At 41.9% G+C, this 15,819-nt stretch overlaps 1 pseudogene; it reads left to right on the top strand.

The window, feature by feature from the left end:
* Positions 1-1,669: 1,669 nt before the first annotated feature.
* Positions 1,670-5,295, top strand: LOC150000603 (suppressor of cytokine signaling 2 pseudogene; annotated as a pseudogene).
* The last annotated feature ends 10,524 nt before the right edge of the window (positions 5,296-15,819 follow it).

The raw sequence follows: 15,819 nt of genomic DNA, 5'->3' as shown, positions 1-15,819 counted from the left end.
AAATTATCATTATATAATATTTAATTTTATGAATATATCATTAATTGTTTATCCATTCACCTGTTGATAGACATTTGAATAGTTCCCAGTTTTCGGTTATTACAAAACTTAGTTAAAAGATTTTTTTTTAAGGGAAACAAAAATAAAGTAAATTACTACTGAAGATGTAAAATAAATATTATTTGCCATAAACAGAAGCTCATTATAGAAATTAACACAAAACTAATAAAGGAGTTGTACAAGTTAAAATCATTGCAGCTACCAGCAATGGGGTATAAACCATGTTGGGGAACCCTCTCCCAGCAGGAATCAGATGGGTCTAATTTTTAGATCCTAGCTCCATGGATCACGGCAAGGCAGTGGATAGTTATATTCTATGGTATATAGTTAAACATAGTAAATCTGGCAGATGATATGAGAGAATATGGTGCTGTAATGTTGGTTCACTCATTAAGTAAAAAAGAAAAATTATCGATGACCCTATCCTGGGGTCACTGGGGGGTATAATGGGGATCACACAGATGTGGTTTCTGTGGCTCATAAGCTTATTTATGGCTTAAAGAGTAGAGACTGACACCAAGACAAGCCTTTAAATGTGATAGCACTATGTTAGGTGGTTTTCTGGTGTTCTGAGAGAATACAGCAGGGTACTTACTCTGCCCATAGGAGTCACCCATATTTAAATGGTGATCTAAAGGGTAATTAGGAGTCAGACAGGAGAGTGGGATGAGATGTGGGTAATGAAACAGAGCAGCGGGTTCTAGGGAGACACACTGATAAGTCAAAAAACAGTCTTGTAGGCTTGCAATCTCATGTCAGCATAATGAGGCATGGCAAGGAGTTCTGGGTCAATGCAGTGGAGAATCCATGCCAGCCTTTGTTTCTAACGCTCTTCATCACATCACTGATTTCTCCCTGTCCAGGTGGTAACTAAGGTGATGTAAATGCTGGTAGACTGGCAGTCTACAATGATTCTGGGAAGAAACTGTATTTGACTTATGCCCTGTATATGTTAAGTGGTTTACTTCACACAGCTAATATCAAGTTAATTTATACAAAATGAACCTGGCCCTTTCAAAGTCAACCAAGCCAATCACAACAAACTTCTGCCTTAACTGAAGCCAGTGGGGGTGGTGATGAAATAAATGAAGGAAAAGTTCAGAAGGTCATCCATAGACTCAGAAAATCTGAGGGATCAAAGCTATGATGGTAAGGAACAGTTAATGGAAAAGATCTGGGGATTCTGATGTGTTCTACCCAACATCCATCCCTTCCTTTTTCCTTGTTAACAAAACTCCAATTGTATTCAAGGGTCTACCCTTCTCCTCACAGGCATGGACTTCAGAGGAGAGTGAGCCTGTCCCTTGCCTAGAGATGGATCTGACTGGACTAAGTCAATCACAGAGCCCTATGCCACTTGCCAATGGCTGGTTTAGTCATGAGCATGTGACACAACTCTGGCCACAGAGACAGGAGAGGAAGTGTGCTGGGGGACCTTCTGGCAACACTGTTCCTTCTCTTAAAGAGGATCCCACAAAAGAGTTGGTTTCTTCCTCTTTTGGATGCTATTGCCATCTGGATATGACTACTGAACTGCTGTGACCACCTTGTGACCATGGGGAAGAGGAGATGAGAGTGCAGGCCTTCCAGATCAAGGAACACTTGGGGGATGGCAGAGCACAGAGATGAAAGGATCCAGACCCTAAATGACTTCCCCAAGCTGCAGAATTACTCATCTGGAGCTGCCCACTTTAGAAGTACTCAGTTTTCTCATGTCTTAAACCATTTTGAGTTGGGGTTTCTTGAGCAAGAAGCACCCTAACTAAAGATTCAATTTATTCATTCATTCATTCATTCAATCGTTCAATATCTACTTTTTTGGTGGTGACTCTGGATCAGGCACTGTACTAAGAGATGGAGACACAAGTTAGATATGGTTATGTACCTGGTTTTGCTTGATGAAATGTGAACAGAAATGGCATGTGTTACTTCTGGGAAGGAACTTCAAGAACCAATGAGGGATTTGCCATGCTTCCTTTCCTCTGTCATGATGCTGAGTAATTAGGTATTGAGAAAGAACTTCCTTCCATTCACTTGCCTCTCCAGTGACCAGGCTGAGCAAAATCCTACCCCTTCTTTCCCACATAGGACTTGTAGTAAGATAAAAAAATAAAAAAAATATGTTTTAAACCATCATGAATTAAAAAAATATTATTTATTTTTAGAGAGAGGGGAAAGGAGAAAGAGAGGGAGAGAAACATCACTGTGTGGTTGCCTCTCACTTGCGCCCCCAACTGGGGACCTGACGTACAACCTCATCGTGTGCCCTGACTGGGAACAGAAACAGCAACACTTGGCTCACAGGCTGATGCTCAAATCACTGAGCCGCAGCAGCCGGGGCCTAAACCATCATGAATTTGAGGCTGTTTATCATCACGCAAAGCCTATCTAGCCTAGCTGACAAGCACGTGAAGTGCTCGGCCCAGAGCCTGGGGTTCAGTGCACAGAAGTCTACCTGCTGCTGACGTTGCTATTTTTTTGTTATTTGTGGGGCACCCAGCTAGAGTAGTGAATTAGTAGGGCCAGCACATACTTGAAAGGTACTCAGAATGCAACTGTTTAAAACCCAGTTATTTATAGACTTATCAAATAGAGGGGGTACCAGATAACTATAAAGTACATGATTGCACTCAGAGTTCAGTGTTCTAGACCTAAGCCCCGTAAAATCCCCCAAAACAAGATTGTCTAAACAATGACAGATATAAAGTTTTGCTTTTAATGTTATAAAATTAATTGTAGCAGGATCAATTAGAAATCTGAATTCCTACAGTCCAAAGAAAGAGACCTGAGAGAGAACGGATAGAATACTGAAAATAATAGTGCTATTAAGGCTGTTTGCAAAACGACAGTGTCCAGTTCAGTAGGATCCCGTCGCACTGAGCCCTGCTGCTACATCTGAGGCAAGGCACTTCCAGCGGAGTCTTCATCATTAGAGACTGTCCTGGGAAGAGGAACCAGGAGGGCTCTAGCTTAGAAACGGCCCCTTGAAGGCCCTCATTAGAGACAGGAAGGTGTTCCGTCAAGAAGGGGTCACATTACTGTCTTAAAATGCTTAAAGAGAAGCCCACTTCATCTGAGCGGGTGCAGACGGCCAAACCAGGCCCAAAGGTGGAGTGTCAGGGACACTGAGCTCAGCTCACCACGGAAAGGCGAAAGAGGGAGTGGCCGCCTAGGCGCCAGGCGGCGCCCCCGACCCCTGCCCGGAGAGGGGGCGGGGAGCGAGCCCGCCTACAACCCGGGAGGCGGCAACTCAGCAACTCGCGCACCTCCGCTCAGTAGGCTGGTGGCTCCTGACCCAGGCAGGTGGTTCCAGCCCGAGGAGACCCGTGGCGCCGTTGGGTGTGAGACCCGGCAAGCCGTGAGAGACCGAGCCTGCGGGGCACTTGGCCACTCGTCCACCGGGACCTGAGGAGGAAGACCCAACAGCCCGGGACCCCCGTGCCCTCCACCACTGTTTCGGATACTCTGCAGGGACGCGTTTGGGGGTCCCACCGACTTCCAGGCAGGACGCGTGCCGCCCTCTGACCGCCACCTCGCGGCAACCTCTGCTTGCCGCGCTGACCTGTTGCCCGTTACTCTGTGGAGCCTGGAGACCCCCGGGAATGGCGCGGCTGGGACTCGGAGCCAGAGGGGCAGCGCGGCGTCCGCGGGGGAGCCGTCCCGGCAGCAGCCGTCCCAGGAGGCGGCGCGTCTGGAGAAGGCCTGGCAGGAGCTCGGTCAGTCGGGCTGGTACTGGGGAAGTATGACTGTTGCCGAAGCCAAGGAGAAATTAAAAGAGGCACCAGAAGGAACTTTCTTGATCAGAGATAGTTCTCATTCAGACTTCCTGCTGACAATATCTGTGAAAACATCAGCTGGACCAACTAATCTGCGAATCGAGTATCAACGTGGGAAATTCAGGTTGGACTCTATCGTGTGTGTCAAGTCCCAGCTTAAGCAGTTTGACAGCGCGGTCCACCTGATCGACTACTATGTTCGGATGTGCAGGGACAAGTGGACCGACCCAGAAGCCCACCGGAGCGGAGCGCTTCACCTTTACCTGACCAAACCGCTCTACACATCAGCGCCGTCGCTGCAGCACTTCTGCAGGCTCACCATCAACAAGTGCACCAGCGCCGTCTGGGAGCTGCCTTTACCAACTAGACTGAAAGATTACTTGGAAGAGTATAAATTCCAGATATAAGTTTTTCTCTTTTCCTAAACACGCCTCAACTAGACTATCTCCAAAGGCAGCTTTGGAGAACTCAAACCTGCTCTGGAAAACGACGTGGAATTCTAAGAAGAGCTGAGTCCCTCTAACGTGTGGTGGGGTAGCTAGGTAAAGTGTCCTCAAATATTTTCACCTGCGTGATGCTTGCCTTCCTAAAGCTAAGAACAGTTGATCCTTTTAAGTTAAAAATTAAATGTTCCAAGTAAGGCTGAAGGGCTGAGGTGACATTTTTATCAGTTTTTATCAGAATGCCTTTCGGAAGTATTCTTTTTGGTGGTGGTGGGGACAGTGTTGAAGGTCCAAACTCCAGTAGTCAAGGACTCCAAGGAGGAGCACTGAAGAAGGGGAGGAAATTGACACAGGCTTTACTCCAATGTTATATGCCTGGTGATCCGAGTCTATATTGGTCATGTTATATTTTGTATTCTGATGCATCTAGGAGTTTTGTTGATCAGATGTGCTTGTGAGTATTTATCTTCATTTTATGCAATTAACCAAATCAATCAAAAAAGTGACCATGAAATCCTGTATTTATCTTTTTACTACATGTATGAACTGTCTAATGTGAATGAATACTGTAGTAATCCATTTTGGGGGAGCCTTCAGAAATATTTCAAACTGGTGCAAACAAAAAAAGACTGTCTTTTCCTTTAAGGCCAAAGACACAATATCATGCTATACAGGTGCCACCCAATTCTTGTTAAATAAAACCATGTAAATATAGACATTTTCCCCTTTGAAGTAGCTGTGTCCCAACCTGTTGCCATAGATTTTTTTGGAAATGGCTTAAAAATTTCCAAGTTGTCCTTGAATGTCTAACCATGAACATCAGCAGTTGTCTCACTTCTACCATGTAGAGAACTTTGACTTAATTTTATTCCATATCTAGGGGAAAAATCTGCCTGTTTTTCAAAGTATTTACTTATTTCTGTTACTATTTGACTAGAATGTATTAAGTAAAAAAAAAAAAAAACTGACTTAAAAAAAGACATTTAACCTCATAATAATTATATCTTTGCAACAATAAAATGGGCTGATCTTGAAACAGTGAGCTGTCATTTAAAGTGTTTCAAAAGAGGCCCTGGCTGGTGTGCCTCAATTGGTTTTTAGCTTCATCCCATATATCAAAAGGTTGTGGGTTCGATTCCCAGCCAGGACACATACCTAGGTTGCGGATTTGATCCCCGGTTAAGGAGCCTACAAGAGGCAACCGATTAATGTTTCTCTCTCACAATGATGTTCCTCTTTCTCTCTTTCCCACTTTCTCTCTCTGTAAAAAAGCAATGAGAAAATGTTCTGAAATGAGGATAAAATTATATATATATATATAGTGTTTCAAAAAAGGACGAATAACCTGTGTGTATACAGAATTCATTCAGCACTTATTAAGGATTTATTACATGCCACATGATCAGCAAGGAAGATAAAAATTAATATAATTCCTGATCACAGGGTATTTAATGAAAATCTATGATATATAAACAACAGATACAAAGATAATTATTTTGTGTGGTAAGTAATATTGTAGTTTGTGCAAACTTCAGTGGAGACATTAATTCTGCTTTAAATAATCAGGAAATACTGCATGGAAGTTATATTTTACTGGGTCTAGAATAATTGTGTGGAGTTCGTATTGCAGGGCAGTAAAATATCAATGTGGGGAAACTCAGTGATTTTTAAAGTCCCTCAAAATTTACTCCATTCAATAAAGACAAGACAGACACAATGGTTATCTGATGGGTTAAGATACATATAAAATGTGTACATGAACTAAAGGGACCTTCCTATTTCCTTAAAGCAAATAACTAAAGGAGCAGTTTGCCTTATTTGGGTGGAGGGCTTGCAACTCCTGCTGTAGCTGCTCAAACACTTCAGGTGGCTTGTAACATCCTTCAGGAGTCAGGCGAGCCTGTGGACACATTTGATGGTGGGACCTGACTGTGAGGCTTGTGTCCCTCAGGTTTGCTTAGAAATGTAACTGGGAAAGATGGGTGAGTTTTGGAGAAGGGACTGGTTTTATTTTGCTCCTCTGAAAGGATGTGGAAGACTGTAGTAGCCAGAAGGGATAAGAATCAGGAGGATGAGTAATCGTTCCTATAACCGAAGTTATAGGAACCCCTATAACTAGCCGTCTCTATAACCAACATCTGAGATAAAAGAGCAGCTTGCCACTAAAACTGACAATTCCTTTCTTTAGCCCCAATCCTGAATCAATACAAAAAGGGTTAAGACCTGATAGTTTTAAGATCTGCTGTACTTGATGGTAAGGAGTAGCAATGTGATAAACTGAGAAGCTGCGGTAAAACAGTCCTAGGTTCAAGCCTGCAGTCTTCTCCTTCCCAGCTCTATGGCCTTGGGTGAGTTAATCTCCGTGAGCCCCAACAGTTCCATTTACAAAGGCTATACAAATATAGATCACATACGATAGCTGTGAGGATTACATAGGATGTTGCAGTGTCTATATTAGTGTGGTAGCACAGTAGAAACCGGGTAGCAGCACTCATAAATTATAACCATCAGTATTATTTTACTCTTAGGAGAAATGCAAGAAAACAAAACAAAACAAAACAAAAAACAACAACACGGAAGTTAGGTATTAGTTTGGCCTTATTGAACTTTGGCTTTGAAAATCAATTCAACAAACTTGAGCACTTATCCTGTGCATGGCACTGATTTAGTGGTGGGGACACAGTGGATAACAGTACAGTTAAGTCCCATCTTCCTTCATGGAGTTGAAATCCAGAGGGAAAACATAGACAATAAATAAATAAATAAATAAATGGAATACTGTTAGATAAAGATTAGAGCTGTGGAGAAATTTAAAAAACAAAGTGGCTACAATATGCTTGTGCCATGCACGGGAACACGGGCTGAACTCCCAGCGCTGGGGGCAGACATCGAGTCTGGGAGCATGTCACGAAGTGCACACTGAGTGTGTGTCAGGTCGACCCAGTGACTTACATCCCACAGTCATGCACTTTTACTGTCTTAATGAACTCAGCTCCCAGACAAATTGATTCATTCATGTCAAAGGGATTTATTTTAGGACCCCCACACTTCTTTTGGTCTCGGACAAGTTGGATTACTCATTTACTAAGTGTTTTGGCAGAACCTTCAACTGATGTGTATTTTTAGTACTGGGTTCATGTGTAAGAAAAATAGGTATGGAGGGCTGGATGAATAATGGGAGAGGAAAATAAAATTGCAAACTGTGTTACTCAAGTGTCAGCTCAGTAGCAATGGAACAGAGAGTATTGGGTGATTTATAGACTATGTGTGACTAAGAACAAACATAAGCAAAATACCAAATTGCTGGTATTTTGACACTTGTGAAGGTGTCAATCATGAAAGCACCTGAACTGACAGAGACAGCAGGAAGGACCAGAGTTGGGAGTTGGGGGAGACAGAGACAGATATTGATGCAAAAAGGCAGGCTTTTGGGGCAGGGCTCTATTTAAACTCAGTCACCAAAAACATTTTTTTAGAAGAGTTTGGAAGAACTTTCCTTCCTAGGCCCAGATGAATAATATAGCCTCTGAGTAAAGAAAGAATTCATGGTCTATCTTTGAATTTCTAATTTGATCCCCAAAATGCACACTTTGATTAAAAAAAAAAAATGGCAGGAGATTTCAACAACCAAAGTAGTTGATAAACATGATTGTAAAAACAATTAAAGGGCTCCTAAAAGAAGAGACGGGTCCTTTAATAATAGCCCTGCCTCATGAAGTCCAATTTGATAATTGCACATACTGTATACACAACATACTCTAATACATTTTATTCCATCATTCTGAAACCTACATCAGAATATCTCCAAGATTTAGTTCAGATTTTTCTCAGTTATCCATAGCTGAACCCCTAATTCCAGCTAGCTTCTCACTTATTTCTTCTATAAACTCTTAAGCCTTAGATCTACCTTATGTTTTTAGTTTATGACGTCTTTTTTTTTTTCTCTCTGAAATGCCATCTTCTCAGTCTCCATCCTGGCTTCCTTCTACCTTTCAAGGTTTAGCTCAAATGTCTTTTTCTCATTGAACCCTTCTTAAGCAGAATTACTCATACCCTGATAAGGTTTCCCATAGCATTTTATATACATCATTATAATCATTTTGTTTATCATTGTCATGTCTATCATTTATTGTGTGCCCACAGGCACTGTGTTAAACATATTACATAAATTCCTTCATTTAATACTCATGACAGCCTTATGAGACAGGTATTATTCCAATTTACTGAGGAGGTTAAAAAATTGCTTCATTTTATCCAGCTAATAAGACATAGCACCAAGGTTTGAACTTAGTCTTCTTATTCTATAACCTATGCTCTTAAGCACATGACCTCTCATACCACACTGTTTGCTTTGCTGGTGTTGCAGCTTATTTGTGTTCCTGTCTGCTTCCCTCTCTAGATAACAAGCATGTGTAAGTCATGCCTCAGTATGAGGGACAGGTCAATCACTGAACTGGTGAGGAGTTTTTCCATTGCTTCTGCCCTTGTTCCAGGAAACAGAAATGTCAGAGGAACCAAGATCAATCACTAGGAGGTCACTTGAAGACAAATGCCATAGACAGAGTTGGTAAAAAGAGTCAAGGATCATATAAATCTCAAAATAAACTTCTAGACTCTCCTGTCATGTCAATTCCCCCTCATTTAGGACTTGTTCATATTTATATTACAATTTAGCTACCTAGAAGTCCTACAACTAGGGATTTAAAGAAGAAGCCACATCTAGACTGGCAGGAGGGGTGGAGACATGGAATGGGCTGATTCCTCACCCATGTGTGGTAGATAAAAATTGGAAGGGATATCTCAGCTGCAGAGGTCCCCTCTGAGGAGCAAGGGGTACCAGCCCCACACCAGGGCACCCAGCCCATGTTTCCAGTTTCAGGAAGAGAAGTCCCCCATAACTCCTGGCTGAAAAACTAGCAGGGGGTGTGGCTAAGTGAGACAGAGGGCTTCTGGAGTCTCAGATGTTCCTCTCAGAGGGCCTGTGCATGGACTTACCCAAACTCACTTGTTTCAAGTGCCAGCACTGGAGCAGCAGCTTGAAAGGCACAAGGGACATTCAGGGAGAAGCTGAATTGTCTGGCATCAAGGCAAGGGTGGGGTGGGGGCAACTTTCTGACAAACAGAAGTGCTGGCAGAGGCCATTATTCATTCATTGAGCCCCCCTTCCCCCCACAGAGCCAGCAGCAAGGCTCCAGATCTGAGCCTCCATGAACCTAGCTCACAGTGTTTGCTCTGCCCTGGTGATTCCCTGAGACCCTTCCCCACCCACCTTGTGGGCCCACTGAAGCTGTTTGCATACCAATGGCCTGTCTTGGCTCAGCTTCAGACTTTCCTAAAGTCTCTCAAACAAGCAGCATCTGACCTCAGCATGCCCCATACCTCTCACCAAGTGGCCCCAGGTCTGGCACTAGCAGCAGCCAGTCCTAGTTTGTTGCTTGCCTCACCTGGGCACCTCCAAGACTCGGCAAGTCTAAGCTCAGCACAAATAGTAGCCATATGTGGATTCTTTACAGCTCATGGTGGGAGGCCCTGGGCAGAACACAGGTGGCAGCTGACCTTGGCCTATACCTCTTGGAAGGTCCCAGAGCTAGCACACCAGTGGACAGTTTCAGACTATGTCAAAACACCACCTAACCAACTTCACAAGTGACATACTCAAGGCACAGACTCAGCAGGCACCAGAGCCCCACTGAAATAAGTCCTGCTCTGTGGGGTGGGTCACTGCTAAGCTTATCCTCCATGGTGGTTGTAGCCTGTCCTTGTAGTTGATCAGCTTGGGAGTAAGTCCCTGCCATTGATGTGCCAACAGCAATCGAGGCTCAACTACAACAGGAGGGTGTACACAGCCCACACGGGGGCAGAGTACACCTGGATTGCCCAGCTTGAGTGCCCAGGGGTGCTGTACCACTGGACCCTACAGAACACCTACTATATAAGGTCACTCACTAAGCTCTACCTAATACAAGAAAACAACATAGGGAGATTGTCACAATGAGGAGACAGGAACCATGTTCCAAATGAAAGAACAGAACAAAATTTCAGAAGTAGAACTAAATGAAATGGAGACAAGCAATCAAGTAAATGCAGAGTTCAAAACATTGGTTATAAGGGAGCTCAATGAACTTAGTGAGAACCTCAACAGCATAAAAAAGAACATGGAAACCATAAAAAAGGACCAGTCAGAAATGACAAATACAATGACCAAAATGAAAACCAATTTATAGGGAATCAACAGTAGGGTAGAGGAAGCTGAGAATTAAATTAGAGTTCTGGAATATAAGGAAGCCAAAAACACCCAATCAGAACAGCAAAAAGAAAAAAAAAATCCAAAAAATGAGGATAGTGTAAGGAGCCTTTAGGACAATGTCAAGCATACCAACATTCACATCATAGTGGTGCCTGAAGGAGAAGAGAGAGAACAAGAAATTGAAAACCTATTTGAAAAAATAATGACAGAAAGCTTCTCTACTGTGGTGAAGGAAGTAGACATACAAGTCCAGAAAGTGCAGAGAGTCTTATAAAAATGAACCCAGAAAGTTCCTCACCAAGATACAACATAATTAAAATGCAAAAGGTTAAAGACAAAGAGAGAATCATAAAAGCAGCAAGAGAAAAGCAGTTAGTTATCTATAAGGAGTTCCCATAAGACTGTCGGTTGATTTCTCAACAGGAACGTTGCAGGCTAGAAGGGACTGGCAAGAAGTATTCAAACTGATGCAAAGCAAGGACTTAAAACCAAGATTTCTCTACCCAGCAAAGCATTTATTTAGAATTGAAGGACATATAAAGAGCTTCCCAGACAGGAAAAAGCTGAAAGAGTTCATCACCACCAAACCAGTATTACGTGAAATGTTAGAAGGTCTTCTTTAAGAAGAAGAAAAAAAAAATCAAAACTATGAATAATAAAATGACAATAAGTACTTATCTAGCAGCAACTGAATCTAAAAAAGAAAACAAAAAACAAAATAAACAAAGGAGGAGGACAGAAACAGACTTATAGTACAGAGGACATTTTGATGGTTGCCAGATGAGAAGGGGGATGAGTGGATGGGTGAAATAGGTGAAGGGATCAAGAAGTATAAACTGGTTGTTACAGAATAGTACAACATAAGGAATACAGTCAATAATATTCTAATAACTATGTGTGGTATCAGATGGGTACGAGATTTAGTGGGAAGATCACTTAGTTATATAATGTCTAATCACTGGGCTATATACCTGAAATTAACAATATTGTATGTCATCTGTAATTGAAAAAATATTAAATTAAAAAAATCGAGAAACAATTTATTCATTCACTAGTCTATTAAAATTACTTTAAACCTAAACTTTGCACAAGCCATGGGATTAAGCCTGACTTGACTAGGGGCAGGTCTGTATTTGATCTTTGCATTCCCAGTGCCTGGCCCAGTGCCTGATATTTTTACCTGAGTGAAAGAAAGAAAAGAAAAGAAAAGAAAAGAAAAAAGCTCATTAACTGAAGGACTTCAGATTAGTAGAAATGAAAAGTAAAATAATTGGATAGCCCAACACTACATGGAAATGAGAAAACATTAGGTGGATTTTGAATTTTTTCTACTTTAATTTTCAATTTGACTGTCTGGTTTGTAATTTATGTTTGTTTATAGTTGTCTTTATGCCAAGACTGGTTTCTTTCCTTCTGCATGTGCAAATGTAATAAATTAAATAGTTATTAGTGTTGTGGTTATCTATGGTATTTCCAGAGATCTTTAGTACAGTCATGAAAATAAACACTGAACTTTTTCTAAAAATTCTTGCATACAGAGAATTGGATGGTGGGTCTCTGAGAAACTTGATACACCCAGGCTTGTCTTTTCTCCTGTCCATTTTGATTTCCTAGGGTGGCATTGCTCTGGGGAAGCATTGGGGGTCTGTTTATCAACAGGTTTTCTAGGGAGCTGAGTGGGCAGGGAAGTGCGGGCTTGTGACGAGGTCTGCAAAGAGGGGAAGAAAGACACTGGTCACTGTGCACTGGGCCAGGATCAATGTTAGAGCCCACTCTCTCTGGGATTTGAGTCACAGGGTGGTGAATGCTTTCTTCTGCTTTATAGCTACTGGAAGGCCAAGGAAACTGGCTCAAGGTCACAGAAAAAGTGAATCAAGTTTCAGGCTGGTCCTCCATCCATGAGTGCCAAACAACTCCCCTCCATTGGTATAGCTCTATCCTGAATTATCTCCCTTCTGCAGGCTTCCTCTTCTCCTGCGTTACTGCTTTCATTTAGAGGCATTTTAATTATCCTATTGACCAAAACAAAACCTCTTGTGCACAATCTGGAAAGCTTTCAGGCTCTAGCAGGTGTCAAAGACACATGAAGTGGCCAAGAATAAGGCAAGTGGGTAGAGAGGGCCTGTGAACAACTGAACTGTAAATTTAGGAAGAACACATTATGCTAGTCCAAACTGCTACCCTGGTTTAGTGTCATCCTCAACTTCTTTTTTTTTCCCTCCACCATATGTTAAAGTTTACTCTGCCCACTTGAATGTACCTTTGATGTGACCATTACTTCTTGTTCCTTCTCTCCCTTCCTATAGTCACTGGTGGTCCAGGCTCTCATCTTCTCTTTCCTTCTACTTGACCTTCCTCACTTCAGTTTAGCTGGTATACTTTCCCTGCACCCATCCACTGCACTGCCAATAAATGTATCCCTCTACAGCCCAGATGTGATTATGTCCTTGTATTGCTCATGAACACTGGCAGTTCCACTCTGCCTGTAGGTTAAGGTGTACCTCAGCATGGCTAAAACAATCTGATTTTGAGATGAGAACAGCCTCACCTGTGACCCTTCCTCTTCCCTTCCCCTGCACTCCAGGATATCAGACTACCTGCTGGTCTCTAAATATGCTCCATAGTGGCATTTCTCATTTAATGTGGGGGCATGGGTTCCTGGAAATGGAAATGTTACCTGAACCAATAGTATGGGGGTCATTTCAGTATGGTCTCCCCTGAGGGGTATGTCTGACATAAAACACAGGCAATGACTCTTCAGATTTTCTCAAATACTCTGAAATCATGACATCCCTCTGGCCATAGTCTCTTCTAGGCCATCATCCCAAGCTATAGTTATCTTATAATTGGCCTCATGACATTTAAAGTATGATCTTTGTTTGTGCCCTTGACCATTCTTGAAGTGACTCCAGCAGTAAAGCTCACTTTTTAGCATCGGACATGGTAATCTTTTTGTTTTCTTGAACAGTACTAGGACTAATATGGGCAAGTTTTTTAGCAATCATTATGGGTAAAACCTGTGTACTAGAATACAACAGAAATAGCAGAAGGAAAGGCTAGTTGAAGAGAAAAACAACATGTTGAATTAGAAGAGTGAGGTAAAGAAGGGGTTCATTTGCTGAGAATTTGCATTAACTCACTGGTGTACTGTACAGTTGTTAAATATATGATATCTACTTACTGTACATGTCTGCCTGTATATTTATCTACCTACTTAACTGTTCATGGTACATCCATTCATGTATGCATATATATATTTTTAAAGAAAATAAGTTTGAAATAATGCGGCAGAAGGCTTCATAAATGGGGATGAGTGTGAACCTCTGCATACTATTCTCTCAATCTTAGGTGTCCTCATCTTTTTTCTCCCCTTTGTGAATTCTTACTCATATTTTGGGCCCTCTTTAAACATCACCTATTTCCTTGGAGTCTGTTGAAATTGCAGAATCTTGGACCTCCCCCCCCTAGATTTACTGAATCAGAATTGGTATTTTATCAAAATCCCACAAAAGCATGAGAAGCACTGACTTCATCTTCCCTGGATCCTCCAGCAAAATAAAATGCTCTACTTTTATATAGTTGGTGTTTAGTCTCCATCACACTGTACCATACTTCATTGCTTATATGACCCTCTAATAGGAGAAGGCCCTTGACAATGTTCACTGAAACACATTAGGACATGTTAATCCAGAGGTCTGCTTTTTATTACAATGTCTGTAATAATACACTCTAGATTGGCTGACCTAATTTCCTTTTCTCCTTCAGAAGTTTAAAAAGCCAAAACCTGATTGTCTGGCCTCGCCTGACAGCCAGACATGGCCATGTGACAGTTTTGCCAATAAGAGGTAAGCAGAAGCTTGCTTTCATTAGCACTTCCTCTTCTTTTGCTTGGAACACAGAAGCAGTGTCAGAGATAACATCTCTGTTGCTACCATAAGGCCACAAGGCACAAGCCAAGGATGATGGACCAAGGAAACAAAAATATCTGGATCTTTGAAGCATTTCTGACCCCAAAACTACTTCTCTGTAGATTTCTTCTGAGAGAGACAAATGCATCTTTATGTGTTTAAATGACTGTCAATTAGTTTAAATGACTGTTAATTGAGCTGAATGCATTTCTGACCAATACAGTGTCTAATCAATCAGAGAGGTAAATCAGATTTGAATTTGCTCCCTTTACTAGTCCTGGCTGAGGCTTCTCAAGGTGGAACAGAATAAGGTGTTAGGACAATTGCTTTTTTTGGTTGTTTCTTTCTTTCTTTTCTTTCTTTCTCTCTCTTTTTGAAAAATAAACTTGACTTCCCTAAATAATTGATTAAGAATAACATTTACTCACAATATTCCCCCAATAAGAAACAGGAACATGGTGCACATAAAATTTTCAGTACTTGAAATTTTGGCAAATGCATTAATTTTGGACCGTCAAAGAAATTAGTTAAGGCTTGTGATCAGTATCAGAAGAGAAACCTGTCCCTTTGCCCTTCCTGATGTGGCTGTCACAAAAATGGGAGGGGGCAGCCACATGAGGAAGGTTAACAATTTGGGAATTACAGTTGCTTAAATGGGGGTTTTGTGAAAACACCTCTCTCTGAGTTATGTTTAAATCCAGCATACTCCCTCACCCCCATGGCACGAGAATGTTTTGGGTCATTAGAGTCTCAATATTTCCAATGTGTTAGTCTTGCATAGGCTACATTTCACAGGGAAACACTGTGATGTTTCCAAATAGGAGAACAGCACGTTGACAGCCATAACAAATGGAGTAGAATTTTGCTGTACTAGCCTGTGTGACATTTTGTTCCCCAAACTACCCCGTAAACTCTCAGTGGTATTTTGTTCCCACTCTGTTGCTATATCTCTGTGAGAACCTGGTGGCTGTTTCATGGCCCATCACTGTCAAAACTGCCCTCAGAATCCAAATTGTGCACGCTGAGCAGCCTAGATACGTCACCTGTTTCTCAGTGCAGTGGCCTCTGACCCACAGTTTGGTGTCTCCTGAAATATGTCAGGTTAACCTTTGCTATTTTGTATTTGGGCCTCATCCTACCTAGTAGAGGCACATTCTCAGGTTGTTCCAGGAAGTTTCTGTACTTAAAAAATACCAAGAAAGGGCAGAGGAACAAGAAGGTCTAAGTCACAACAAACACGTCTGAGATAAGCACCTGAGCACATTCTTTGGAATACCCTCAGTGCGGGAAGCTTTGTCCTCTGAGGTTGAATTTGAGTTTGAAAACGTCACAGAAGACATTTAGAGAAGGGTCAGGTAATCAAGCTGTGTGATTTGACTTTTGTA

This window comes from Furipterus horrens, unplaced genomic scaffold (assembly GCF_987537825.1).
Source record: "Furipterus horrens unplaced genomic scaffold, mFurHor1.1.pri manual_scaffold_10, whole genome shotgun sequence".
NCBI lineage: Eukaryota > Metazoa > Chordata > Mammalia > Chiroptera > Furipteridae > Furipterus > Furipterus horrens.
The sequence above is the reverse complement of the archived record's forward strand: the minus strand, read 5'-3'. Positions and strand labels throughout refer to the sequence as shown.